Genomic DNA, 25,915 nt, shown 5'->3' with positions numbered 1-25,915 from the left:
ATTTACTGAGTACGGGTTGGGGCCAGAACCCTGTGGATACGGGGCATACAAAGATGAAGAAACCATGGTCCTTGTCCTCAAGGAGTTCACAGCTGGTGTATTAGTCAGCTCGGGCCGCCATGACAAAGTACACAGACTGGGCGGCTTAAACCACACAAATTTATTTCTCACGGTTCTGGAGGCTAGAAGTCCGGGACCAAGATGTCTGCAGGGTTTGTTTCTTCTGAAGCCTCTCCCCTTGGTTTCAGATGGACTCCTTCTCACCGTGTCCTGACGTGGTCTCCCTTCCGTGCGTGCCTATCTCTAATCTCCTCTTCTTACAAGGACACCAGTCAGACTGGACTAGGGCCCACACCGAGGACTTCATTTAAGGTGACTTAATCCCCTCTTTAAAAACCTTATCTCCAAATATAGCCACATTCTGAGGGTTGGGATTCCAACATATGAATTTGGGTGGGGACACAATTTAGCCCTTCACAGCTGGGCAGGGCAGGGCCATCTGAATACCCCTTGATGCCACACAATGATTTTCACATGCAGTCTTCAAATCCTGTCCGAGAGCCTATGAGTGCCAGACACATTTGTAGGTGCCGAGGATGCAGGAGTGAGCAGACAGGAATCTCTGCTCTTGTGAAGCTCACATTCACACGAATTAACAAGCAGAAGCCGACACTGATAAGCACAAAGGAGAAAAGTCAAGCAGCAAAGAGGATGGGGTGGGAAGTGGGGCGACCTATGATTATTTTATTTTATTGAAGTGTAGTTGATTTACAATGTTGTGTTACTTTCTACTGTACAGCAAAGTGATTCAGTTATGTGTGTGTGTGTATATATGTATATATAATATATATACATATATACATATATATATATGTATATATATATACATATATATATATATATATATGTTCTTTTCCATTATGGTTTATCACAGGATATTGACTATAGTTCCCTGTGCTATACAGTAGGACCTTGTTGTTTATCCATTCTATATATAATAGTTTGCATCTGCTAACCCCAAACTCCCAATCCATCCCTCCCCCATGCCCCCTCCCCCTTGGTGACCATAAGTCTGTTCTCTATGTCTGTGAGTCTGTTTCTGTTTCTTAGATAAGTTCATTTGTGTCATATTTTAGATTTCACATATAAGCGATATCATATGGTATTTGTCTTTCTCTTTCTGACTTATTTCACTTAGTATGATAATCTCTAGGTCCATCCATGTAGCTGATAATGGCATTATTTCATTCTTTTTCATGGCTGAGTAGTATTCCATTGTATATATGTACCACATCTTCTTTATCCATTCATCTGTCAATGGACATTTAGGTTGCTTCCATGTCTTGGCTATTGTGAATAGTGCTGCAATGAATACTGGGGTGCATGTATCTTTTCAAATTATGGTTTTCTTCAGATATATGCCCAGGAGTGGGATTGCTGGATCATATGGCAACTCTACTTTTAGTTTTTTGAGGAACCTCCATACTGTTTTCCATAGTGGCTGCACCAACTTATATTCTCACCAACAGCGTAGGAGGGTTCCCTTTTCTCCACACCCTCTCCAGACTTTGTTATTTGTAGACATTTTGATGATGGCCATTCTGACTGATGTGAGGTGGCACCTCATTGTAGTTTTGATTTGCATTTCTCTAATAATTAGTGATGTTAAGCATCTTTTCATGTGCCTGTTGGCCATCTGTACATCTTTTTTGGAGAAATGTCTATTTAGGTCTTCTGCCCATTTTTCTTTTTTTTTAAAATTTAATTTAATTTTTTAAATTATTTTTTTAAACATCTTTATTGGAGTATAATTGCTTTACAATGGTGTGTTAAGTTTCTGCTTTATAACAAAGTTATCAGCCATACATATACATATATCCCCATATTTCTGCCCATTTTTCAATTGGGTTGTGTGTCTTCTCAATATTGAGTTGTATGAGCTGTTTGTATATTTTGGAAATTAAGCCCTTGTTGGTTGCATCATTTGCAAATATTTTCTCTCAGTCTTTAGGTTGTCTTTTTGTTTTGTTTATGGTTTCCTTTGCTGTGCAAAAGCTTATAAGTTTGATGAGGTCCCACTTGTTTATTTTTGCTTTTATTTCTATTGCCTTGGGAGACCGACCTAAGAAAACATCGGTAAGATTTATGTCAGAAAATGTCTTGCCTGTGTTCTCTTCTCAGAGTTTTATGGTGTCATGTCTTTTTTTAAAAAAACTTTTATATTTATTTATTTATTTGGCTGAGCCAAGTCTTAGTTGCAGCATGTGGGATCTTCATTACCATGTGTGGGATCTTTGTTGTGGCACACAGGATCTTTTTCAGTTGCAGCACGTGGGATCTTTGTTGCGGCATGTGGGATCTTTTAGTTGTGGCACACTGGATCTTCACTGCAGCATGCGGACTCTAAGTTGAGGCACGTGGGCTCTTAGTTGTGGCATATGAACTCTTAGTTGCAGCATGTGGGATCTGGTTCCTTGACCAGGGATTGAACCCAGGCCTCCTGCATTGGGAGCATGGAGTCTTAACCAGTGGACCACCAGGGAAGTCCCTGTCATGTCTCTTTTTTTAAAAAGTCTTTATTGAATATTGTTCTGTTTTATGTTTTGGTGTTTTGGCAGCAAGGCATGTGGGATCTTAGCTCCCCAACCAGGGGTCGAACCTGCACCCCCTGCATTGGAAGGCAAAGTCTTAACCACTGGACCACCAGGGAAGTCCCTGTCATATCTTATATTTAAGTCTTTAAGGCATTTTGAGTTTATTTTTGTGTATGGTATGAGGGTGTGTTCTAACTTCATTGATTTACATGAGGCTGTCCAACTTTCCCAACACCACTTGCTGAAGAGATGGGTTTTTTCTCGTTTTATATTCTTGCCTCCTTTGTCAAAGATTAATTGAACATAGGTATGTGGGCTTACTTCTGGGCTTTCTATTCTGTTCCATTAATCCCTATGTCTGTTTTAGTGCCACTACCATGCTGTTTTGATTACTGTAGCTTTGTAGTATAGTATGAAGTCTGGGAGGGTTATGCCTCCTGCTTTGTTCTTTCTCCTCAGGATTGCTTTGGCAATTCTGGGTCTTTTGTGGTTCCATATATAAATTTTAGGATTATTTGTTCTAGTGCTGTGCAAAATGCCACAGGTAATTTGATAGGGAGCGCATTAAATCTGTAGATTGCTTTGGGTAGTATGGGGCGGCCTGTGATCTTAAGCAGGGAGATCAGGGACTCCTTCTGTGAGAAAGCCTCACTGGAGCATTCAGACATTGCAGAGACAAGAAGGAGAAAGAGTTTATGAAACACAGAGGAGGCCAAACTTAATTGTGTAGGACAGGCGGGAAAAGGATGCTAAAGGCTTCACAGGGGAGGTAACTTTCTTCTTAAAAGAAAACGGCCTTGACTATGATTAATTGAAATTTTCCCTACTTTGTTGATGAACCCTCATAACAACCCTGCAAAGCAGTGGTCATTAGCCTCAATCGATGGAAGAGAGAACCCAGGCCAGGGAGGATAATTGCCTTGCCCAAGGTCACATGACTAGTTCATGGCAGAGGTGGGATTTAAACGAAGTCCACTCAAGCTGCAGCCGTTCTCTCTGCACACTGCACAGCCTCCCTGGGTAAACAGGGCTCCAAAGGTGGAGTTGGATCCTGCCGGGTAGAGAGAAGGGGAGTGACTCCAAGTAGAGGAACAGAGTACTGCCAGGCAGAGGACACAGCAACAGCAAGGAAATGTCAGAGGAATGACAAGGACTGAGGCTAAAGGGCAGGCGTGAGGGCAGCCCAGAGGTGGCTGACAAGTCAGGTTGGGCTAGATTGTGAAGGGCCTTGAATGCCATGCTAAGGAGGTAGGATTTCATTCTGCTGGTGAAGGAGTGGCAAGGCCTTTTAGGCAGGATCATGGAAGCAGCAGGGTCTGGGAGATAAGTTTGGGGGGTGAGGATGGCAGGAAAAGAAGGCACAGGAATGAAGGTAATCCCCAAGCCAAACAGATGAATAATCATCTTTAACCTCAAGTTCAATAGTCAGGGCCCAGGCTGCTAAGAGACATCCCTCTCTCCAGTCTTTAGGTTTGCTCTTTAAGTAGATGTTGAGGGCTCTTCACTTTGTATTTGGAACTATCTCCCATTCAGTTTGGACTTCCTTCTCCACCAAGGAGTGGCTGGATAATTTGAGTTTAAATGTGGCAAAACGGATTCTTCCTTAATCATTTTCCCGGTAACAATGATGGTGAACATTCACTGAAAGCTTAGTATGTGCCGAGTGCTAAGTGTTTCATTTCTCAAAAACCCTATGTAGACACTGAAGCTCAGAGAGGTTAAGGAGCGTGGCCATGGTCACACAGCCTGGAGCAGTAGAGTTGGGATACAGCTCTTTAAGTGTAGACAAATCACCCGGTGATCTTGTTAAAATACAGATTTGGATTCAGTAAGTCTGGGGTGGGACTGACATTCTGCATCTCTAACAAACTCCTAGGTAAGGATGACACTGCATGGGTGGACACTCGGAACAGAAGGCTCTGTAAGGCTCTCCAGGTGAGCACCTTCCCGCTGTCATCCCCTTGGTCTCCCTCCTCCCCACTCTGCTCATTTCCAGACACAGGGCACTAGCATTTCCTGACCTTTTCTGGGAGTGACCTGTGGCCCTCAGGGGGAGGAAAAATGGGTCAAACTGTCAAATCAGCCCCTGGAAACTCTTTGCAAGGTGGCTTGCACATAGCCTGGCTGTCAGATGAGGGAAATGTCCAGGCCTTGACCTCCCTAGGGAGGCTCTGGGGGAGGTGAAGAGTCAGACCGCAGAGGCCCCCCCTGTGGCCGGGGTCTCCAGCCCAAGGGGGGTCAGAGGTTGGAGTTAGTGGAGGAGCCTGGGGCCCTCGGGGGAGCGGGGGCGGGCACACGTGCCACTCTCAAGGAATCACACCTTCAGGCTCTGGCAGGACGCCACTTCTGATTTCAGAGCTTTTCACTGGGGCTGTCAGAGGAAATAACGGGACTGTCTCTGAACTTTCAAAGGAAGCATCTTGTCAAGACATCAAAGCCCAGAAGGATGCTTTTAGCTTTGCTGGGTCTTCTGACAGAGCTGTTAACAGATTCTGCCGCAGTTCATCAAGGGTAGATCTTCTGTGTGTGTGTGTGTGCGATTGTTCTTTTATGTTTTAAAGTCATAACATTGTCCTCGCTGCACTGCACCCCAGAAGAAGGAATTCTGATGGGCAGGTATGTTGTGATGGTGATGGTTGCGGGGAGATAGATAGGTGGAGAAAGGAATGGGATGCAGGGATCCTGGGTTTTGCTCTAAGCTCCCAGCTCTCTCCTCATCTGTCTCCATCCTTGTCTCCATTTATCCCAGCTGTTAAATGGGAGAGGCTTTTGAAGTGTCACTGGTGACCCTGAGTTAATTCCTGAGCTTTACTGATTTCTCCCCAGCTTACTTGAAATCTAAACTTGAATTTTGGGGGTGGGCCTATAGGGTGGCCCCCAAACCATCAGATGCCACCTGGGGTGCTTTGTAAAAATGCCCATTCCTGAGCCCCAGTCCAGACTTATTAATCCCAAGCATCCAGGAGCAGGCCCAGGAATCTGCATTTTTTAACACGCAGCCACCATGACTGATGGGCAGCCAGGTTCAGTGGCCTCGGCAAGAAGCCATCAGTTGGCCTCTCCTGATTCAGAAGTGGTTGAGCTCAGGCCAACCCTGTGCCGTGAAGATGGGAAATATTCCTCGCTGTGTTCTGTGCCGGACCAGGGTAAATTAGCGTGCTCCCCGGGGAATGACAGTTCGGAGGATGATGCAGAAATGGGGGAAGAATTGTACAAAGTAACGATGCTGGAAGAGAAAAGAACACAGAATACAGGGCGCTCGATAATGGAGTGTAAGACATCTTTAGAAACAACAGGGTACGTAGCAGCAGAGTCGGTGGCTGGGGAGGTGAGCTTTAAGAAGCTGTTTCCCATTATCTCTGTTTGTGCTTAACTTTTATTGCTCAGTTTCGCAGACTTTTTTTTTTTTTTTTAAAGTCAAGAAGGGTTTGCTGATCTGGTCAAATGTAGGCAGGATAATATAGTCACAAGATGCCATTTACATGCATAATCTTTATCATTCCCACAACACCAACAGATGGTGATGCTCTCCATTTCACAGATAAGGAAACTGAGGCTCAGAGAGGTTAACTGGCTTGCTGAGGAGGGTGGAGCCCCGATCATCCTTGGCTCTACACCCCCTGCTGGGTCCCAGTAACACACAGCTGCTAATTGTTAACAATTCCATTTCCTGACACTGGGTCTATAAATTAGGTTTCTCACAGATTCTGAGTGGCTCTTCCCCACTGGGAGTGTTCAAAAGAGTAAGCTTTTAATTGAATTGTAATGTCTTTTTCAACTTGCTACTCTGAGATGCTCTCTTATTAGGTGGAAGAAAGCTTGCGTGGTCTCTTCCAGCCAAAAATTTTCAGCGGATGAAATGAAATTCATGAAATGAAATGGTGACATTAGTGTCACCATGCATTTAGGTGACACAGAGCTCTGAGAGGCGGCTGGTGTCCTGCTAGCAGTGGCTAGGAGTGGTGACTTGAGGTGGGGTAGTGAGTACGCAGGGACAAAGAAAGCCAGCCACGCCTGAGAAGGCAGATCCATTCTGGGCCCACGTGAGCCTGGGGCCCAGAATTTACTTTTACTCAAAGCAATGAATTCCAAAGCTCAGACTTTTGTTTCTTCACTAGGTGAGGACGTGGCCTCTGGCTGTCCTGCTCCCCCTCAGTTCCCACCACTAGTGCCCACGTGGTGGATGGAAGGGGCCACAGGCTGGAACCAGGCCTCCCGGTTTGAATCCTGGCTCTGCCACTTACTAACAGCAGTCTGCCCTTCTCTGGCCACAGCTGGGATGCCCACTGCCTAGGCCCCGAACCCACATGCAGCCTGGAGAACACCAACCGCAGCACGCTCGTTCACCGTTGCCAGCCTCAGTCCTTGCATCTGTGAAATGGGTGGATCTCCACCCGCAGGATTGGACTGAATGAGACCCTTTAAAGCTGGCACGATCTGGTTCCCTAAAAGGGTGACTTTAATGAGTGAGCTGGTATTAGTGATGAGGGACTTGACAAAGTAAGGTTCAGAGGTACCGTTCTGCCCCTCCTCCTTCTCAGGCCCCCCTGGGAGCATCCTGACCTTTTCCCCCACAGCCCCTCAGCTGCCAACCCCCGTGCCAGGTGCTGTGCGTTTACACCCGCTCATCTCACCTGAGTCATGCTGCGCCGACATCTTTTTACTCGTCTTTTGTTCATACCCATAGACATTTCTATGGCAACTGTGCCAATATTTTTAATTCTCCCAACTTTCCCTCTCTGTTTTAGTAGAAGATTTTGCTTTCTATCTATCTATCTTGCTGAGAAGATCAAGGTCACTTTCTTCCCCATCTCCACACTCGTCTCTTTTCTCTCTACGTCGGAGGAGGTAGCGGGTCTCCCTGTTATAAGTTAACCCATCCACCTGGTCTCGAGGCCTGACCTCTGCTCCCCAGGGACCCTAGCCCAGCACTCATTGGCTCCCTCAACTCTTATCTCCCTTCACTGGATCCCCTTCCCTTTGGGTTATGAGCACCTCAGTTTGCCATTTCCCTAAAAAAGTAGACAAAGCAAAACAAACATGAAAAGCAACATCAAAGTTCCCAAAGCTGCTCAATTCCACCAGCATCGTCTACACATTATTACGCAACTCTTGCTTTCTAGGGCAGAGGCTCCCGAGTGAAAGAGACTGGCCTTCTTCTGGGTCTGGTGCCACCACTCACTGGCGTGTGAGCCTGGGCAAGTTACACCCATCCTCCGAAGCCTCAGCCTTTCCATCGGTAATCTGGGGATGAAAATGGTACCCATGTCGAAGGGGTGCTGAGAGTATCCAGTGAGCTCTCTGCACACAGTGTTGGCCTCTGGGCCCCAAATACAATAAGCTCTGAGCTTGCAGCATAGGGAGGGTACCTGCTGTTAAAATCACGTAACCATCAAATGTCTCAAAGGAAGTTCGAGATGACCGCTGCTCGCCCCTCCTGTTACTGCCCCGTTCATCCCTCACCTCTGCGCATTCTGTCCTCCTTGCTCTGTCGACACTTTTAAACTGCCGAATATATCCCGCATCACTGACTCTGTGGGGCAAACTGCCTTCCTTAAATCGCCTCCCCTTGGCTCTCCGGGGTGGTGCCCCGTGTTCTCTTCCTGGCAGTTCCTACTTTGCTTCCTCATCCATTTTCTGCTGTCATGTCCATGCTCTGGGCTCTTTCTCATCCCTCTCCTCTCCATTGTGCTTGGTGATCTCATCCATCCCAACGCGCTAAACTCACCCTTGCAGACAGGCATCTACCAAACGAGCCTCTCTAGCCCTGGCTCCCCTTTGCAGAGCCCCAGACCTTCCTTTCCCACCTCCAGCTGACAGTGAGGACGGACTACACGGACTTATAACCGGACAAACGCTGGAGCAGCCACTCTCCCCTGAAACACGATTTTTGGAACAAGACCCAGATGATTCACGAAAACCAAGGAAAATAATACATGAATTCAAAACAAAAAAAAAAAGCACGATCCACTCCCACTCAGTTGAACGGACTCTGCTCCGTTACCCCCACCTGGAAGGGGGCTCTGGAGGGCAAATTTGGTCTTGCAGCCTCTTCCGAGTGTGGCTTCCGTGCGTCTCTGATCCTCACCGGGAGCCTCAAGTTGAACACGTCTAGAACCAAGCTCCTCCCCCATCTCCCAAACCCCATCTTGCTGTAACGCTCCTCATTCCAAATAAAAGCATCCCGCTCTTCTTAGTCATTCGGGCTGGAAACCCAGATTCCTCTTGCTCCTCCACTGCCTCCCCACCCCACAGCTAATGATGCACCAGGCCCTCCCGACTCTGCTTCCATAACGGCTCCCCGTCCTTCATTCCTCCGCGCCAGGCAGGGTCCCCCCCCTCCTGGCTTCTCCCAGCAGCTGCAATGCCTCCCTCCATCCTGGCCTGGCCTCTGGGCTTCACCTGGCTGTGGCAGGCACTGCCTGTCCGCCAGCCCTTCCTCTTCTGGCCAGGGCAGTCCACGTCTTTCTAGAGAAAGACCCCACCCACTCTTGGCCCCTGTGGATCCTCCAGCAGTGGGCATGTGACTTGGTCCTGAGCTCTCAGTACATCATGTCCCCCCACGAGAGCGAGTGATTTAAGGAGTGGCCTGACGACCCGAGTGGAGCGGTCGGAACCAGCTGAGTTGAGAGATGCAGAGCCCCCATCACATCCCTCTGTATGCCGCCACGCCTGAATCTGACACGCGCGTGGACCTTCCCTTTCGGCAGTTTGCGTACGCCAGTTTGATGGGGCTTTCTGGCACCTATGACTGAAAACGTCCTGACAGACACGGTTTCAGGCCAACCTCCTCGCTGCCACCATTTCTTTCTAAAACGGCTATCCTTAGTCTTTCCCTGCCACGGTAGACATGCTAGGTGACATGCCTGTTTGCAACGTTCTCTCATTCTTGTCATGTTGGGTATCATTCCACACCATTCTCTTTCCCTTAAGAAAGAATCTCAGGATGTTAACGGGAGTGCCATTCATATAGGGCTAACCTGGAGTCCTTGCTAATCAATAAAAGTACATCCTTCACAAACTTCAATGCTCTGTTTTCAGAAACAGATTTCTTGCCACTGCCTATGTCACAACTAATGCCATGATTAAACGTCATGTCTCTACACGTGAATCTGACCGTGTCATTGTCATCTTCAAAACCTCCTTAGGAATATTGGGAACTGGCTGTGAGAGGTGCTTTCTGCCACCCAATTTCACCTCAGTGCTCCATTCCTGTCCTACAACAGTCTTGGTGTTTTAAAAGGGAAATACAGCAGAAGACTATTTTTTGGAAGCAGAAATATGCACCTTGGAAAAGAGAACACAGCTCAGATGTTCATTCATTCATTCACTCATTCATACATTCATTCCTTCTTGAGTGCCTGCTCTATGCCAGACACTGCTTTGATACTCAGGAAATAAGACATAAGATTCCTGCTTTCAAGGTGCCCATGATCTAGGAGGGGGAGACAGAAAATAGAAAACAAAGAACTTGTAGACAGTGGTTAAGTATTTACTCTGCAAAGAGTAAAATGATGTGACAGGGGCTTCCCTGGTGGCGCAGTGGTTGAGAATCTGCCTGCCAATACAGGGGACACAGGTTCGAGCCGTGGTCTGGGAAGATCCCACATGCCGCGGAGCAACTAAGCCCGTGCGCCACAACTACTGAGCCTGAGCTCTAGAGCCCTTGAGCCACAACTACTGAGCCTGTGTGCCACAACTACTGAGTCCACGAGCCACAACTACTGAAGCCCGTGCGCCTAGAGCCCGTGCTCCGCAACAAGAGAAGCCACCGCAATGAGAAGCCCGCGCACTGTAACGAAGAGGAGCCCCCGCTCGCCACAACTAGAGAAAGCCCGCGTGCAGCAACGAAGATCCAATGCAGCCAAAAATAAATAAATAAAATAAATACATTAAAAAAAATGATGTGACAGTGACTTAAGACCTACTTTCTTTTTTTTTTGGCCGTGCCACCTGCCTTGTGGGATTTTAGTTCCCCAACCAGGAATCGAACCCCAGCCCTTGGCAATGAGAGCTCGGAGTCCTAATCACTGGCCCACCAGGGATTCCCCAAGACCTACTTTCAAGGAGGTAATCAGGGAAAGCCTCTTTGAGGAGAGGACATCTAAGCTGAGCTCTTCATATCAAGAAACAGTAAACTTGACACAGTAACGAGTATCAATGAAAACAGAGGCAGAGACTCCCTGACTACCTGTGACATTTGATGTTCACTGCAAAGTAATTTTCAAATTATTCAGTTATTATTTAAAAATTATATTCCCTCTCAAAATACTTTTTTTGGAAAGGTCTTAAAAAGCTGCATTGAAAAGTACAACTTTTCACTTGTTAACATGAAAACAAAACTCTTGGATGGTTTCATAATGGGAAAAAGTTCTTTTCCCTACTTGGGACCGTTCAGGGATAGATGAGCATGAGATGAGTTGAGAGCTCCAAACATCTCCAAAAAAGAGGGAGGGAAAAGTCACCTGTGAGTCTAGATCAAATAGTAAGAGAAATTTTAGTCCCAAGGAATACTTTGTATAAAGTGGATTAAAAAACAAAACCATAGCATACGTTTTTTTTTTCTCTTAACAGATTGTTATTGGAGTATAATTGCTTCACAATACTGTGTTAGTTTCTGTTGTACAACAAAGTGAATCAGCCATATGCATACACATGTCCCCATATCCCCTCCCTCCTGAGCCTCCTTCCCATCCTCCCCATCCCACCTCTCTAGGTCATCGCAAAGCCCCGAGCTGATCTCCCTGTGCTATGCTGCTGCTTCCCACTAGCTATCTATTTTACATTCGGTAGTGTATATATGTCGATGCTACTCTCACTTCGCCCCAGCTTCCCCCTCCCACCCTGTGTCCTCAAGTCCATTCTCTATGTCTACATCTTTATTCCTGGCCTGCAACTAGGTCCATCAGTACCATTTTTAAAAAATTTAGATTCTATATATATGTGTTAGCATACGGTATTTGTTTTTCTCTTTCTGACTTACTTCACTCTGTATGACAGACTCTAGGTCCATCCACCTCACTACAAATAACTCAATTTCATTTCTTTTTATGGCTGAGTAATATTCCACTGTATATATGTGCCACATCTTCTTTATCCATTCATCTGTCGATGGACATTTAGGTTGCTTCCGTGCCCTGGCTATTGTAAATAGAGCTGCAATGAACATTGTGGTACATGTCTCTTTTTGAATTATGGTTTTCTCAGGATATATGCCCAGTAGTGGGATTGCTGGCTCATATGGTAGTTCTATTTTTAGTTTAAGGAACCTCCATACTATTCTCCATAGTGGTTGTATCAATTTACATTCCCACCAACCGTGCAGGAGGGTTCCCTTGTCACCACACCCTTTGCAGCATTTGTTTATTTATATTATTATTTTTTAAAATTTATTTATTTTATTTATTTATTTTTGGCTGCATTGGGTCTTTGTTGCTGCACGTGGGCTTTCTCTAGCTGTGGCGAGCGGGGGCTACTCTTCGTTGAGGTGAGCGGGCTTCTCATTGCAGTGGCTTCTCTTGTTGCGGAACACGGGCTCTAGGCGCGCGGGCTTCAGTAGCTGTGGCACGCAGGCTCAGTAGTTGTGGCTCGCCGGCTCTAGAGTGCAGGCTCAGTAGTTGTGGCACATGGGCTTAGTTGCTCCGCGGCATGTGGGATCTTCCCGGACCAGGGCTCGAACCCATGTCCCCTGCATTGGCAGGCGGATTCTCAACCACTGCACCACCAGGGAAGCCCTCCAGCATTTATTGTTCCTAGATTTTTTGATGCTGGACATTCTGACCGGTGTGAGGTGATACCTCATTGTAGTTTTGATTTGCATTTCTCTAATAATTAGTGATGTTGAGCATCTTTTCATGAGCCTCTTGGCCATCTGTATGTCTTCTTTGGTGAAATGTCTATTTAGGTGTTCCGCCCATTTTTTAACTGGACTGTTTGTTTTTTTGATATTGAGCTCCATGAGCTGTTTGTATACTTTGGAGATTAATCCTTTGTCTGTTGTTTCATTTGCAAATATTTTCTGCCATTCTGAGGGTTGTCTTTTTGTCTTGTTTATGGTTTCCTTTGCTGTGCAAAAGCTTGTAAGTTTAATTAAGTCCCAATTGTTTATTTTTGTTTTTATTTCCGTTACTCTAGGAGGTGGGTCAAAAAAGATCTTGCTGTGGTTTATGTCAAAGAGTGTTTTTCCTATGTTTTCCTCTAAGAGCATACGGTTTTTTGAAGTCAAAATGAAGCAGTATCTTGATGGCTTATAAATAAAGACTTTGCACCCAAGTGCCATTCTCTGCCTTTAACGAGAGAAGCCAAAGGAGAAAAACCAGAATCAAGCAGGTTCACAGGGCATCAGAGTTGGGAGGCTCGTAGAGGTGACCTAGGCCTGCCTGTTAGGTAAGCCCAACCTTGAGATTTGGGAAGGGACAGGATGTAAGTATGGCGAGAGGACCCAGTATCTCATGGCCTATCTGCCCAGGCAGGTGGGTGAAGTTTCTCCCAGAGGTGGTTGTGTTGGGGTGATGGGTTCTGCTGGGTGGCTGTCTGCCCTCAATGTTATCATGGGATCAAGGTGTTTTGAGCTGAACTGGTCCTTAAGAAGCCAGTTAAGCAGAGTGGGTAAGTCCACTAGCTTTGGAATTAGAACAGACTTGGGTGTGAGTTGAGGCGCCATCCAACACTTACCACTGTGATGAATTATAAAGCAGAAATTAGTGTTGTAGAAAGAGTATGACAAAGGCAAGTTTAATTTGATCCCATGGAGGGGCTTGATACTTCATGACTGTAGATCCAAGCCAGGACAACTGGGAAATAGTCTCTGTATGTGTCTGCCTGGGTTTCATATCGCAAATCTATCACATTGTAGCATCTTTACACCCTCTCTTTCTCTGAGCAATAATCTTGTGAAAAAAAAAAAAGCAACAAGATTAAGACATATTTTGAAGCAAAGTGGCTTCATTATTTTTGCAGTTAGTTCCCGGTGCTATCATCTTCTTCAAGGCAAAGCATCCTTTTTCTGGGTAGAAAGAATCATAACAGCCACCACCACATACAGGCCCACACACCCACAAACACAGAAAACCGGGGCTGGGGGAAGAGTGATGTGTTTCTGAAAGCAGGAAAAAAAAATCTCCCTGAGACAGAAAGAAAAAGGAATCAATTCTGGTTTTACATGTCACATACATAAATAAATAAGGTGCTCTCAAATGTTTAAGATGGGCCTACTCTGATTTACAATCCATCACATTCTGCTATCAAAACATTTAGAGAGGCTGTGAGACTGCAGGGATTTATCATATCGACAATTCCTAGTGTAACCTTTTCCTTTTGCTCCTGCGGGTGATTTGCACACACTTCATCTTCTTGGAGCTGGGAGAGAAGTGAGATTTTTCTGTTCCCCAGGCATGGATCAGGGCGAGACAGGGCTTTTCAGCAGACGCTTAGATTCTGTCAGATACCTTTCTCCATTCTAGCCCCTACCCCTCCCTCCAGCCCTCCAGCCTCTCCTTTGCATCCCCAAACCCACAGCTTTCTCTTGAACCCCTTTCATCTCTACCTCGAAGAGACTTCCCTTCATCTCAAAGCCTGGGATAAAGGCTGAAGGTTTACTCGTATTCTCTGATAGAATGTCCTCCACAAAGCCATTCATCCAAGCCAGTTAAATCCCAGACAAAAATCTCACAGATTTAAGCCACATCCAGGGGTTGTATTTCTGCATCTCTTTGCACAGGGCCCAGGGTACCACAGGCTGAATCATGGGCCTCAAAGATATCCAGGTCCTAATCTCTAGATCCTGTGGATGTAACCTTATATGGCAAAAGGAACTTTGATGATGTGATTAAATTAAGGATAGTGAGATGGAGAGATTATCCTAGACTATCCGAGGGGACCCTAAATATAACCACATGTGTCCTGATAGAGGGAGGCAGAGGGAAATTTGACTACAGATGAGGAGAGGGCGATGTGAGGATGGACGCAGAGATTGGAGTGATGCACTGTGAAGATGGAAGAAGGCACCACAAGCCAAGGAATGCAGGCAGCCACTAGAAGCTGAAAAAGGCAAGGAGCTGGCGGAAGAATCTAGCCCTGCCAGCACCTTGACTTGAGTCTTGTGGATCTGATTGTTGATTCCTGACCTCTACAACTTTAAGAGAACAAATCTGCGCTGTTTTGAGCCAACACCTTTGTGGTCATCCATTACAGCAGCCACAGGACACCCCTACTGTGGGCCAGCTGAGTGAGGTTTGCAGCCTGTGACTTTCCTGTCACTCCACACCTCCTCTTTGGTGACCTGCTTCCCGCTTCCAGGAAGAAGCTGGAGGCCCCAGTTCCACCAGCCCTGGAGAAGTCGGCTGCTGTCTCTTGGGAATGAGTAATGAGCTGGAGACCACAGCGCTGTTGGACTCTGATCCGCAAGGCCAGGATCTGCTGCCTTCAGTTTCCACAAAATTGCCACAGTTAGGATGATTCCCTCTGCTCCAGATTCTAAGATGATAGTCTTTAGAGAAACACACGTGAGCGTGCACAGATTCACACCAGCACGGCCTGTTTGCTCTCCCTCCAAATCAGGTTCCGGATTCACCTTCCTCCCTCACCTTCCATGGCCACCACCCTGACCTAGGTCGCCATCACCTCTCATCTGGGCCCCTGCGATCGCCTCCTGCCTCCTGCCTGGTCTCCCAGCTTCCCATTCATGCCCCACCCTCCCCAACTCACTAATCCTCCAGAAAGATCCTTTAAAGTCATAAATCACATCTGCTTACATATCCTGATGCTCAGACTACACCCCCGGGTGATTACACGAGAAACTTGGGGTGGGAACCAAGCTTCGGTGTGTTTCAAAGCTCCCAGGTGATGCTGATGGAACTGCTTGAAGTGAGTGACGACGGGATGCACGTTTGACCTACACCCTCAGCTGCACCCCCATGTTTAGAACACCTTTCTCTTGGAGGTGGAGTTCCTTACCTTGAGTGTGTTAAAGCCGAACTGTCTTTAAGGTGCCCTGATCCATATCTTCCTTCTCACTTCCCAGGGCTGTGGTGAGGGTCACAGGAGATGACGGGCACACAGGGGCCTACCTGCCCTCTCCCCTCCCCCTCACCCCCTTCCTCTCTATCTCCTTTCTTTCCCCCTTCCCTTCCCCATCCCTCTCCCTCGTCCTTCCTTCTTGCTGTTAAAGGTCATGTAAGGGATGGATGTCCTATGGTAGGTCACTACATGGTGGCATCTTCCTCTCTGGGCCCAAAGCACAGACTTCAGCCCCTGCCATGCAGCCAGCAGTGCACAGCTCCTGCAGAAATACTGTTGGCTCCCGGGGGTGCAGACACAGAGCCCCTTGCACAGCTGCACCCTAACACAACTAAACAGCTTCGGCCAGGCAGGGTGAAAGCCAGTATTCTTGGACAACTATGGGCCACAGACTACAAACTTGAATCCAGGCTTGTCCAGCCCCACTCATTTTACAAATGAGGAGACTGAGGCTTAGAGAGGTATCAATGCCCTGGAACAGTACATGGACCAGGGGGCTTTGGACAAGTGGCCTCTGGTGGCCATTGGCAAGGCCTGCCCCACCTGGACCTGGAACAGCGTTCAGACCAGGGAGGGCTCCCATGATAACACCGAGGACCAGCCTTGGGTTGAAAGGGAGAGGATTCTGGTTGGCTTTGCCGACACGATGTCTTGGTTGAATAGACCAAGGACTGGCTGGGGGGTGGAGGTAGGAGTGGGTGTGCCGGCCACCCACTCCCATTCCCTCCCCCAGCCCTCAAGTATGGTTGTGTCCTGAGTTTCCTCACTCCCAACACGTTGGGGACTCACAAGGAAAATGGGAAGGCAGGGTCTCTTTTGGGATCACCTTCACCATAGGGGCAAAATTCTTACCAAATCAGTCTCGTGTGAAAGGGCCCGAGAAAAGAATGATTTTTTTTTTTTTTACAATTTAAGCTTGAGAAAGAACCTGTAGGGGTTCCCTACTCTTCCAGCATCTCCCATCCACATTTTCTGAGCAATTTTGCAAACTGCTGCTCTTTGGTAGAAAGTTACTAGTCTGTGTGTTCCTCTTTGCCAACAGCCCTCCCTGTCTCCTCCGCATCAATAATAATGACGGTAACGATGCTGACGGTAGTGAGTATCCCTCAGGTCTGGAACGTGCGTTACAGTTCACAGAACGTTTTTACGTACATCGTCATGTAGGAGCTCTTAATCCTCAGGAGGCAGAGCGGGAAATATGATAGCCTCTATTTTCCTATAAGGCCCCTGAGGCTGAGAAGAGGTTTCCTTCCGTGATCTGTCTCAGAACCTTCTTTACACCAGCTCTCTACTGTTACCTTCCTGTTGTACAAATAGGAGGTACAGCGCTGAGCTGGCCTGCTGAATGGATGTCCAAACCCAAGCCTGATCCTTCGTCTGCCTTTGTGGTTTCTTTTTTTGGTGGGATACGATATTAATTAATTATAACCAACCACGTGGCATCCATAGCTTCCTGTATAGTTAGGTCTTTACTGGCAATTGATGTACTCTATAAATCAGTGTGAAAAAGACTGTGAGTTATGGATATATAAGGACAGGAAACAAAATAATACTTAGTGGATTTTTTTTTTCAGACATGAGGGGCCTGTCTTTGTGATTTTTTTGTCCTTTTCCAGAGGAATTTCCAGCTGACAGTCATAAGGCTCCAACATGCTATGACCCTGGGTATGGGAGCTTGGTCAAAATATTAAAAAAAATATATGCTGATGAATATCAAGAAGCAAAACCCTATACACGAATGAGAAATGGGGTTACTTCTTGGCTGACTGAATGGGTCAGAATGGTCCCTGAGCATTGGTTGCTGAAATATCAGCAGGCTCACAGGGGAAGAAATAAAAAAAAAAATTAGTATGTCAGTATCATGAGTGGTATTAAAAAGAAACACGTTATAATATCATCTTGTTCGAGGGACAGAGCATTTCAGAGGGAAAAGGCTATCTCAGTTTTCTCATTTGTATCATGGGGATACTAACTGAAAGTATTCCTCAGAAGGTTGTTGTGAGAATCAAATAACACGATCAATTGACGAAAAGCATAGTACAACTTAATATATGGAAAGTATTCAATGTAAATATTCTAACCAATTAGAGAATAAAAATAGTAATAGCAACAACAATAACAATAATAATAGGACGTCCTATTCTCTTTTCTGCAAACCCAACTTCTTCCAAAGCCAAGATGATCACCTGGCCTCCACATTTTTCTGCCTGCAGGGGCACCAGACTCTCTGTCACCTGGGCTGGTGACACGAAGTCATCTTGGCTACTCCCTCTGGTGCCATTCTTCCTTTGTGTGCCCAGGGCATGCTACCTTAGCTCACGAGTGTCTCTCCTTCCATCTGAATCCAAGATCTATCATTTGCTCATAACATTGTACATGTTTCCACACCAGTCCAAACCATGATCACACCTTGTCTGGACTGCCGAAATGGAATGACTTTCCTTCTGTCCACGGTCTCCACTGTTCCAATCTGCCTTGTGCCTGCTGCCAGGCAAATCTCCCCCAATCTCTGACTTTACTCCATCTCTTACGTCAGTAACGACCAGTCATGGTTCCCATTCTCCACTGAATCCCATTCCAACTTGTCTGATGAGCTTTCAGGGTCTCTCAAGACATGATTCCAAGGCTCTTACCAAAACTCACACACTTTTCTCCCCGAAACCTCTGCCCCCAGCAGGCTCTTTGCATCTCCCCCCATCCCCCCGCCAAATATATTTTGATGACTTATCAGCCAGGCCTCTAGTCTAGGCATTTTGGAGTGAGCCAACAGCCCAGTTTCCCCTGATAAGCCAATATTCTCAAAAGCAAAGCTGCCTGGCTTTTAACAACCCATTAGCCTGAAGTTCTTTTGTTCACTTAACAGATATTTGAATACCCACTATGTGCCAGGTTCTGTCCTGGGGGCTGGAGATAGGGGAGGGGGGTGAGCGAAGCTTAGGGCTGTTCATGTGGAGAATAATCTAGTAGAGGAGACAGAAAGTTACAGAAGCAGTGATAATGCAAGAGTGCCGTGTATAAATAGGTGGTATGAGGTGTTAGGAGAGAGGTGTGGGGAGTCGGGAGAGGTAAGCAGGAGCCTCACTGGATTTTATCCTGAGGGTAACGGAAAGCGAGTGAATGGGGAGGAGGGAGAAGGTGTGTGATGTGTGGTGTCGACTAACGTGCGTTTCAGAAAGCACCAACTTTAATCCCTCCATGCCTGGCACTTCCACAGCTTGCCTCCAGCCCTCCTTCTGGATCCCTATGAGTCAGATTCCTAACACAATGTAATCGGTCAATGCATTGAGTTTACACTATTCATCTATTTGTTCACTATGTCACTATGTCCCAGGTGCTGCACTAGGTTGTGACGCTACAAAGGTGGACAAAAATAACATAATCCCTGTGGTAGGCTGAATAACGGCCCTCCCAAAGATGTCCAGGTCCCAATCCCTGGAACTTGTGACTGTTACCTCATATGTAAAAAAAGAACATTGAAGATGTGATTAAGTTAGGCCCATCCTCATATATCCAGACGAAACTACAATTCGAAATGATATGTGCAGTTCATAGCAGCATTGTTTACAATAGCCAAGACATGGAAACAACCTAAATGTCCATTGACAGATGAATGGATAAAGAAGATGTGATATATGTATATATACAATGGAATACTACTCAGCCTTAAAAAAGAATGAAATTAATGCCATTTGCAACTACATGGATGGACGTAGAGATTATCATACTAAGAGAAGTCAGAAAGAGAAAGACAAATACCATACGATATCACATATATGTGGAATCTAAAATATGACACAAATGAACTTCTCTACGAAACAGAAACAGATTCACAGACATAGAGAACAGACTTGTGGTTGCCAAGGAGAAGGAGAGGTGGGGGAGGGATGGATTGGGAGTTTGGGATTAGTAGATGCAAACTATTATATAGCGAATGGATAAACAATAACAACAACAACAAAAGTTAAGGCCCATCCTGGATTATCTGGGTGGGCCCTAAATGCCATCCTAAGTGTCTTTATAAGAGGGAGGTAGAGAGAGATAGGAGACATAGCCTTTAATTAAGAAATCACACAAATTAATAGCTAATGACAAACTGACAACAGCTGGACAGCCTGACTTTGTAAGGGAAGACGCTTCTTCAGGGCGGGGGCTCTCCACCCTGGCTCTGCACTGGCGTCAGCAGAGGGGCTCTTAAATACCCCGACCCTCAGGCCACATCCCATACCAACTGAGCCAGCCTCCCTGCGGGGGGCTGCAGCAAATTACGTTCCCATCGGCAGTGCATGAGGGTTCCCTTTTCTCCACATCTTTGCCAACACTTGTTATCCCTTGCCTTTTTGGTGATGGCCATCCTGCCAGGCGTGAGGTGGCATCTCATTGTGGTTTTGATTTGCATTTCCCTGATGTTTAGTGATGTTGAGCGTCTTTCTATGTGCCTACTGGCCATCTGTATGTCTTCTTTGGAAAAAGGTCTATTCAAGTCCTCTGCCCATTTTTAAAAAAAAATTTTATTTATTTATTTATTTATTTATGGCTGCATTGGGTCTTCATTGCTTTGCACGGGCTTTCTCTAGTTGTGGAGAGCGGGGGCTACTCTTCGTTTTGGTGCACGGGCTTCTCATTGCGGTGGCTTCCCTTCCTGTGGAGCTCGGGCTCTAGGGCGCGCAGGCTTCAGCAGTTGTGGCTCGTGGGCTCTAGAGCGCAGGCTCAGTAGTGGTGGTGCATGGGCTTAGTTGCTCTGTGGCATGTGGGATCTTCCCGGACCAGGGCTCGAACCCGTGTCCCCTGCACTGGCAGGCGGATTCTCAACCACTGCACCACCAGGGAAGCCCTCTACCTATTTTTTAATCGAGGTTTTTTCTTTTAATGGTCAGTTGTATGAGTTCTTTGTATATTTTGGATATTAATCCCTTATCGGATATATCATCTGCAAATATCTTCTCCCATTCAGTAGGTTGCCTTTTTGTTTTGTTGACAATTTCCTTCACTGTGCAAAAGCTTTTTTCTTTTTTAAACATTTTTATTGGAGTATAATTGCTTTACAATGTTGTGTTAGTTTCTGCTGTATAACAAAGTGAATCAGCTATGCATATACATATATCCCCATATCCCCTCCCTCTTGCGCTTCCCTCCCACCCTCCCTATCCCACCCCTCTAGATGGTCACAAAGCACCGAGCTGATCTCCCTGTGCTATGTGGCTGCTTCCCACTAGCTATCTATTTTACATTTGGTAGCGTATATATGTCAATGCTACTCTCTCACTTCGTCCCAGCTTACCCTTCCCCCTCCCCGTGTCCGCAAGTCCATTCTCTATGTCTGCGTCTTTACTCCTGTCCTGCCCCTAGGTTCATCAGAACGATTTTTTTTTAGATTCCATATATATGTGTTAGCATACGGTATTTGTTTTTCTCTTTCTGACTTACTTCATTCTGTATGCCAGACTCTAGGTCCATCCATCTCACTATAAATAACTCAATTTCGTTTCTTTTTATGGCTGAGTAATATTCCATTGTATATATGTGCCACATCTTCTTTATCCATTCATCTGTCGATGGCCACTTAGGTTGCTTCCATGTCCTGGCTATTGTAAATAGTGCTGCAATGAATATTGTGGTACATGTCTCTTTTTGAATTATGGTTTTCTTAGGGTATATGCCCAGTAGTGGGATTGCTGGCTCATATGGTAGTTCTATTTTTAGTTTTTTAAGGAACCTCCATACTGTACTCCATAGTGGCTATAGCGATTTACATTCTCACCAACAGTGCAAGAGTGTTCTCTTTTCTCCACACCCTCTCCAGCATTTATTGTTTGTAGATTTTTTTTAACATCTTTATTGGAGTATAATTGCTTTACAATGGTGTGTTAGTTTCTGCTGTATAACAAAGTGAATCAGTTATACATATACATATGTTCCCATATCTCTTCCCTCTTGCATCTCCCTCCCTCCCGCCCTCCCTATCCCGCACCTCTAGGTGGTCACAAAGCACAGAGCTGATCTCCCTGTGCTATGTGGTTGCTTCCCACTAGCTATCTATTTTACGTTTGGTAGTGAATATATGTCCATGCCACTCGCTCTTTAATCACATCTTACCCTTCCTCCTCCCCATATCCTCAAGTCCATTCTCTACTAGGTCTGTGTCTTTATTCCCGTCTTGCCACTAGGTTCTTCATGACCTTTGTTTTTTTTTTCCTTAGATTCCATATATATGTGTTAGCATACTGTATTTGTTTTTCTCTTTCTGACTTACTTCACTCTGTATGACAGTCTCTAGGTCCATCCACCTCACTACAAATAACTCAATTTCATTTCTTTTTATGACTGAGTAATATTCCATTGTATATATGTGCCACATCTTCTTTATCCATTCATCTGTCGATGGCCACTTAGGTTGCTTCCATGTCCTGGCTATTGTAAATAGAGCTGCAATGAACATTTTGGTACATGACTCTTTTTGAATTATGGTTTTCTCAGGGTATATGCCCAGTAGTGGGATTGCTGGGTCGTATGGTAGTTCTTTTTTTAGTTTTTTAAGGAACCTCCATACGGTTCTCCATAGTGGCTGTATCAATTTACATTCCCACCAACAGTGCAAGAGTATTCCCTTTTCTCCACACCCTCTCCAGCATTTATTGTTTCTAGATTTTTTGATGATGGCCATTCTGACCGGTGTGAGATGATATCTCATTGTAGTTTTGATTTGCATTTCTCTAATGATTAGCGATGCTGAGCAATCTTCCATGTGTTTCTTGGCCATCTGTATGTCTTCTTTGGAGAAATGTCTATTTAGGTGTTCCACCCATTTTGGGGTTGGGTTGTTTGTTTTTTTGATATTGAGCTGCATGAGCTGCTTGTATATTTTGGAGATTAATCCTTTGTCAGTTACTTCGTTTGCAAATATTTTCTCCTATTCTGAGGGTTGTTTTTTCGTCTTGTTTATGGTTTCCTTTGCTGTGCAAAAGCTTTTAAGTTTCATTAGGTCCCATTTGTTTATTTTTGTTTTTATTTCCATTACTCTAGGAGGTGGATCAAAAAAGATCTTGCTGTGATTTATGTCATAGAATGTTCTGCCTATGTTCTCCTATAAGAGTTTTATAGTGTCTGGCCTTACATTTAGTTCTTTAATCCATTTTGAGTTTATTTTTGTGTGTGGTGTTAGGAAGTGTCCTAATTTCATTCTTTTACATGTAGCTGTCCAGTTTTCCCAACACTACTTATTGAAGAGGCTGTCTTGTGCAAAAGCTTTTTAGTTTAATGTAGTCCCACATGTTTATTTTTGCTTTTGTTTCCCTTGCCTGAGGAGACAGACCCAAAAATCTTTTGCTGAGACTGATGTCAAAGAGCATACTGCCTATGTTTTCTTCTAGGAATTTTATGGTTTCAGGTCTTACATTTAAGTCTTTAATCCATTTTGAGTTTATTTTTGTATATGGTGTGAGAAAGTAGTCGAGTTTGATTCTTTTGCATGTAGCTGTCCAGTTTTCCCAACACCATTTACTGAAGAGGCTGCCTTTTCCCCAGTGTATATTTTTGCCTCCTTTATTGTAGATTAATTGACCATATAAGGGTGGGTTTATTTCTGGGCTCTCTTTACTGATCTATGTGTCTGTTTTTGTGCCAGTACCATACTGTTTTGATTACTGTAGCTTTGTAAGCATAGTTTGAAATCAGGGAGCATCGTACCTACAGCTTTGTTCTTCTTTCTCAATATTGCATTGGCTATTCAGGGTCTTCTATGTTTCCACAGAAATTTTAGGGTTATTTGGTCTAATTCTGTCCCCTATATTTTTCTTAATAGCAGGATGTCACTGACTCAACTTCAAAGGAAGACAAGAGGCCTGTTAATACTGCTGTATTGTTAGCAGCATAAGTAACTGCAGCAATAACTAACAGAGACCCTCAACTACCTCACTGCTTAGGATCAGGACCCACAGGGTATAGGGCATATTAGATCTTCTGCTGTCTCTGTCTGGGCCACTCACTGTTCATTGATTATTTGACTGGTTCTTACATTCAGTCATGCATGCATTTATGCATTTAATAAAATATGTGTTGCAAGCCTAACATATGCCAGTACTGTTCTGGGCACTGGGAATACTGTTGTCTGGAGCTTATCCTTTGATGGCCTAGGTTATGACCCTAGAGACAGAGAGAGAGACACTGGAAGTGAGATGGCATGAGGTCAGGCTTTGGCCCCAGTCTATCTCTGCTCATCACCTGTTCTGGGTTGATTTTAATCTCCCCCCCCGCCCCCGCCAAATATATGTTGAAGTCCTAACCCCAAGTACCTTAGACTGTGAGTGTACTTGGAAACAGGGTCTTTATAGAGGTAATCAAGCAAAGATGAGGTCATTAGGGTGGGCCCCTCTTCAGTATGACTGGTGTTTTTTATAAAAAGGAGAAGTTTGGTTGCAGAGACAGACTTGCACAGAGGGAAGTCAATGTGAAGAGAAACAGGGAAAAGATGGCTATCGACAAGCTAAGTAATGCCTGAGGCCACCAGAAGCTAAGAGATAGGTCTGGAACAGACCCTTCCCTAGTGCCTTCAGGGGGAGCATGACTTCTGGTTTCCATCACTGGGAGACAATAAGTTTCTGTTGTTTTAAGCCACCCCGTTTGTGGTACTTTGTTAATGGCAGCCGTAGGAAACTAGTACCCCACCCAAAGCAGGGATCTTTTCTTTCCAGGCAACCAGGGCCTGGAGGCCAGGTGGTGAATGCTGACCTGGCTACTTTTGCTAAATTTGAAAACCTGGACCCACCTTTCATTAGGAAAGAGCACAGTGACTTGGACGGGAAATGCCTCACTTTCAGCAAAACTGGTGTGTGAACACTTGGCATTTACACTCGAGAGAAATTGAGGGGTGGTTGTGTTGTCAGTAGGAATCTGCCAGAGAGCATACCCAGGGAGCATTCACAGGTAGGGGTCATTCGAAAATTCTGGTTTGCACACAACCTTTTGAGCAGCCAGCTACCCTGAAAGGCATGCTCTCTGGGCTCCATCTTCACCTGTGACCAGTGATGTTGGTCTTGCCTTTTGCTTCTGCTCTCAGGTGCCACCATCAGCTTCTGAGATTTTCCTTGTAGGGCAAGCAGACAGGTAGGTGTGGTGATTTTGTGGCAGATACTGTGGCAGATTAAAGATGGCCACACATTCTTTGACATTTCTCCTATTGAGAGGTGGGGTTCATGTCCCTGTCCCTGCCCCCTTGAACTGGGGCTGCTCTGTGGCTGCTTTGCCCAACAGAATGTGGTAGAAGTGATACTATGACAGTCCTGGACAAGACCTTTAAGAGGACATGCAGTTTCTGCTTCCTTCCCCTTGGAGCTCTGGGCCACCATGTAGGAAGTCTGACTACCCTGAGGCCGCCATGCTGTGAGGAAACCCAAGCTACCCACGTGGAGAGAGAGATGCTCAGCCAGTCCCCACTGTTCTAGCCCCATCATTTCAAGTCATCTCAACCAGACAGCATGGAGTAGAGATGAGTCATAACTGATACACTGTCTGAACTTCTCACTCACAGAATTATGAGATACAACGGATTTCTGTTTGAGAAACTCCTAAGTTTTGGTGTGGTTTCTAGGCAGCAATAGTTAACCAGAATAGAGGCAGACCCAAGATATCAACCAAGAGTGTGAGAAGATGCTCTGCATCCGGACTTTGAGACCAGCAAGTAATTTTCAGAATGAATGAATGACACTGAGGAAGGCCTTAGAGGTTGAGGTGGGGTCCACACCTGATGGGCCACCTGGCTGGCTCCGTCAGCAGGATGATAGACACAAGCTCACCTGCCCCCTCTGCAGCCCCCATCGGCCCCCGGGGCAGATAGGAAATGTGACTAGAAGACAAGAGAATCTCTTTCTATTACACAACATTGCTACTAATAGCTCTGCACCGGCCACTGTGCTAGGAGCTTCATGTGTTATTGCTATACTTCACAAAATCTTGAAAGTAGGTGTTTTACCAACATGGAAGCTGCAGTTCAGATGCTCATGAAGAGCTCAGAAGAACATGCTCTAGGACCAGAGCTAGTCCAAGGCACAGCTAGGGTTCAAACCCAGGCTCCAAGGCTTGGCTTTTGGAAGGAACCCAAGGGAGTCCAAATTGGGGTGACCTGACACAGGAAAGGTAGGGGGAGGGGAGAGGGAACAGGAGGAAGGCCTTTAAAACAAATAAACACAGCAGAGTCCAGTTATTCAGAGGTACCCCTTGAAACGACTGCCACATCACCCATTTGGCCAACACACAAGGTTCCTGCCACCAACCTAGAAATCTCAAGCAGCCTCTCCGAGTTCTGAGGGAGC

At 45.7% G+C, this 25,915-nt stretch overlaps 1 protein-coding gene and 1 long non-coding RNA gene across 7 annotated transcripts in view; one reads left to right on the top strand and one right to left on the bottom strand.

The window, feature by feature from the left end:
- LOC309646691 overlaps positions 1–13,508 on the top strand; it is a 36,409-nt gene extending 22,901 nt beyond the window's left edge. The window contains exons 2-5 of one of the 2 annotated variants that reach the window (XR_014255530.1): positions 249–372; positions 4,471–4,529; positions 4,951–5,105; positions 7,718–13,508. This is a non-coding gene — a long non-coding RNA (uncharacterized lncRNA). The remainder of the gene's footprint in view (positions 1–248; positions 373–4,470; positions 4,530–4,950; positions 5,106–7,717) is intronic. The other variant, XR_014255529.1, reaches the window with a different exon arrangement.
- Positions 1–25,915, bottom strand: part of ZHX2 (zinc fingers and homeoboxes 2) — a 186,133-nt gene that overhangs the window by 24,150 nt on the left and 136,068 nt on the right. The window lies entirely within an intron of this gene.

Source organism: Balaenoptera physalus (assembly GCF_965194825.1).
Source record: "Balaenoptera physalus genome assembly, chromosome: 17".
NCBI classification, from domain to species: Eukaryota; Metazoa; Chordata; class Mammalia; order Artiodactyla; family Balaenopteridae; genus Balaenoptera; species Balaenoptera physalus.
Note: the sequence above shows the minus strand (reverse complement) of the source record. Positions and strands in the feature narration are given on the sequence as shown.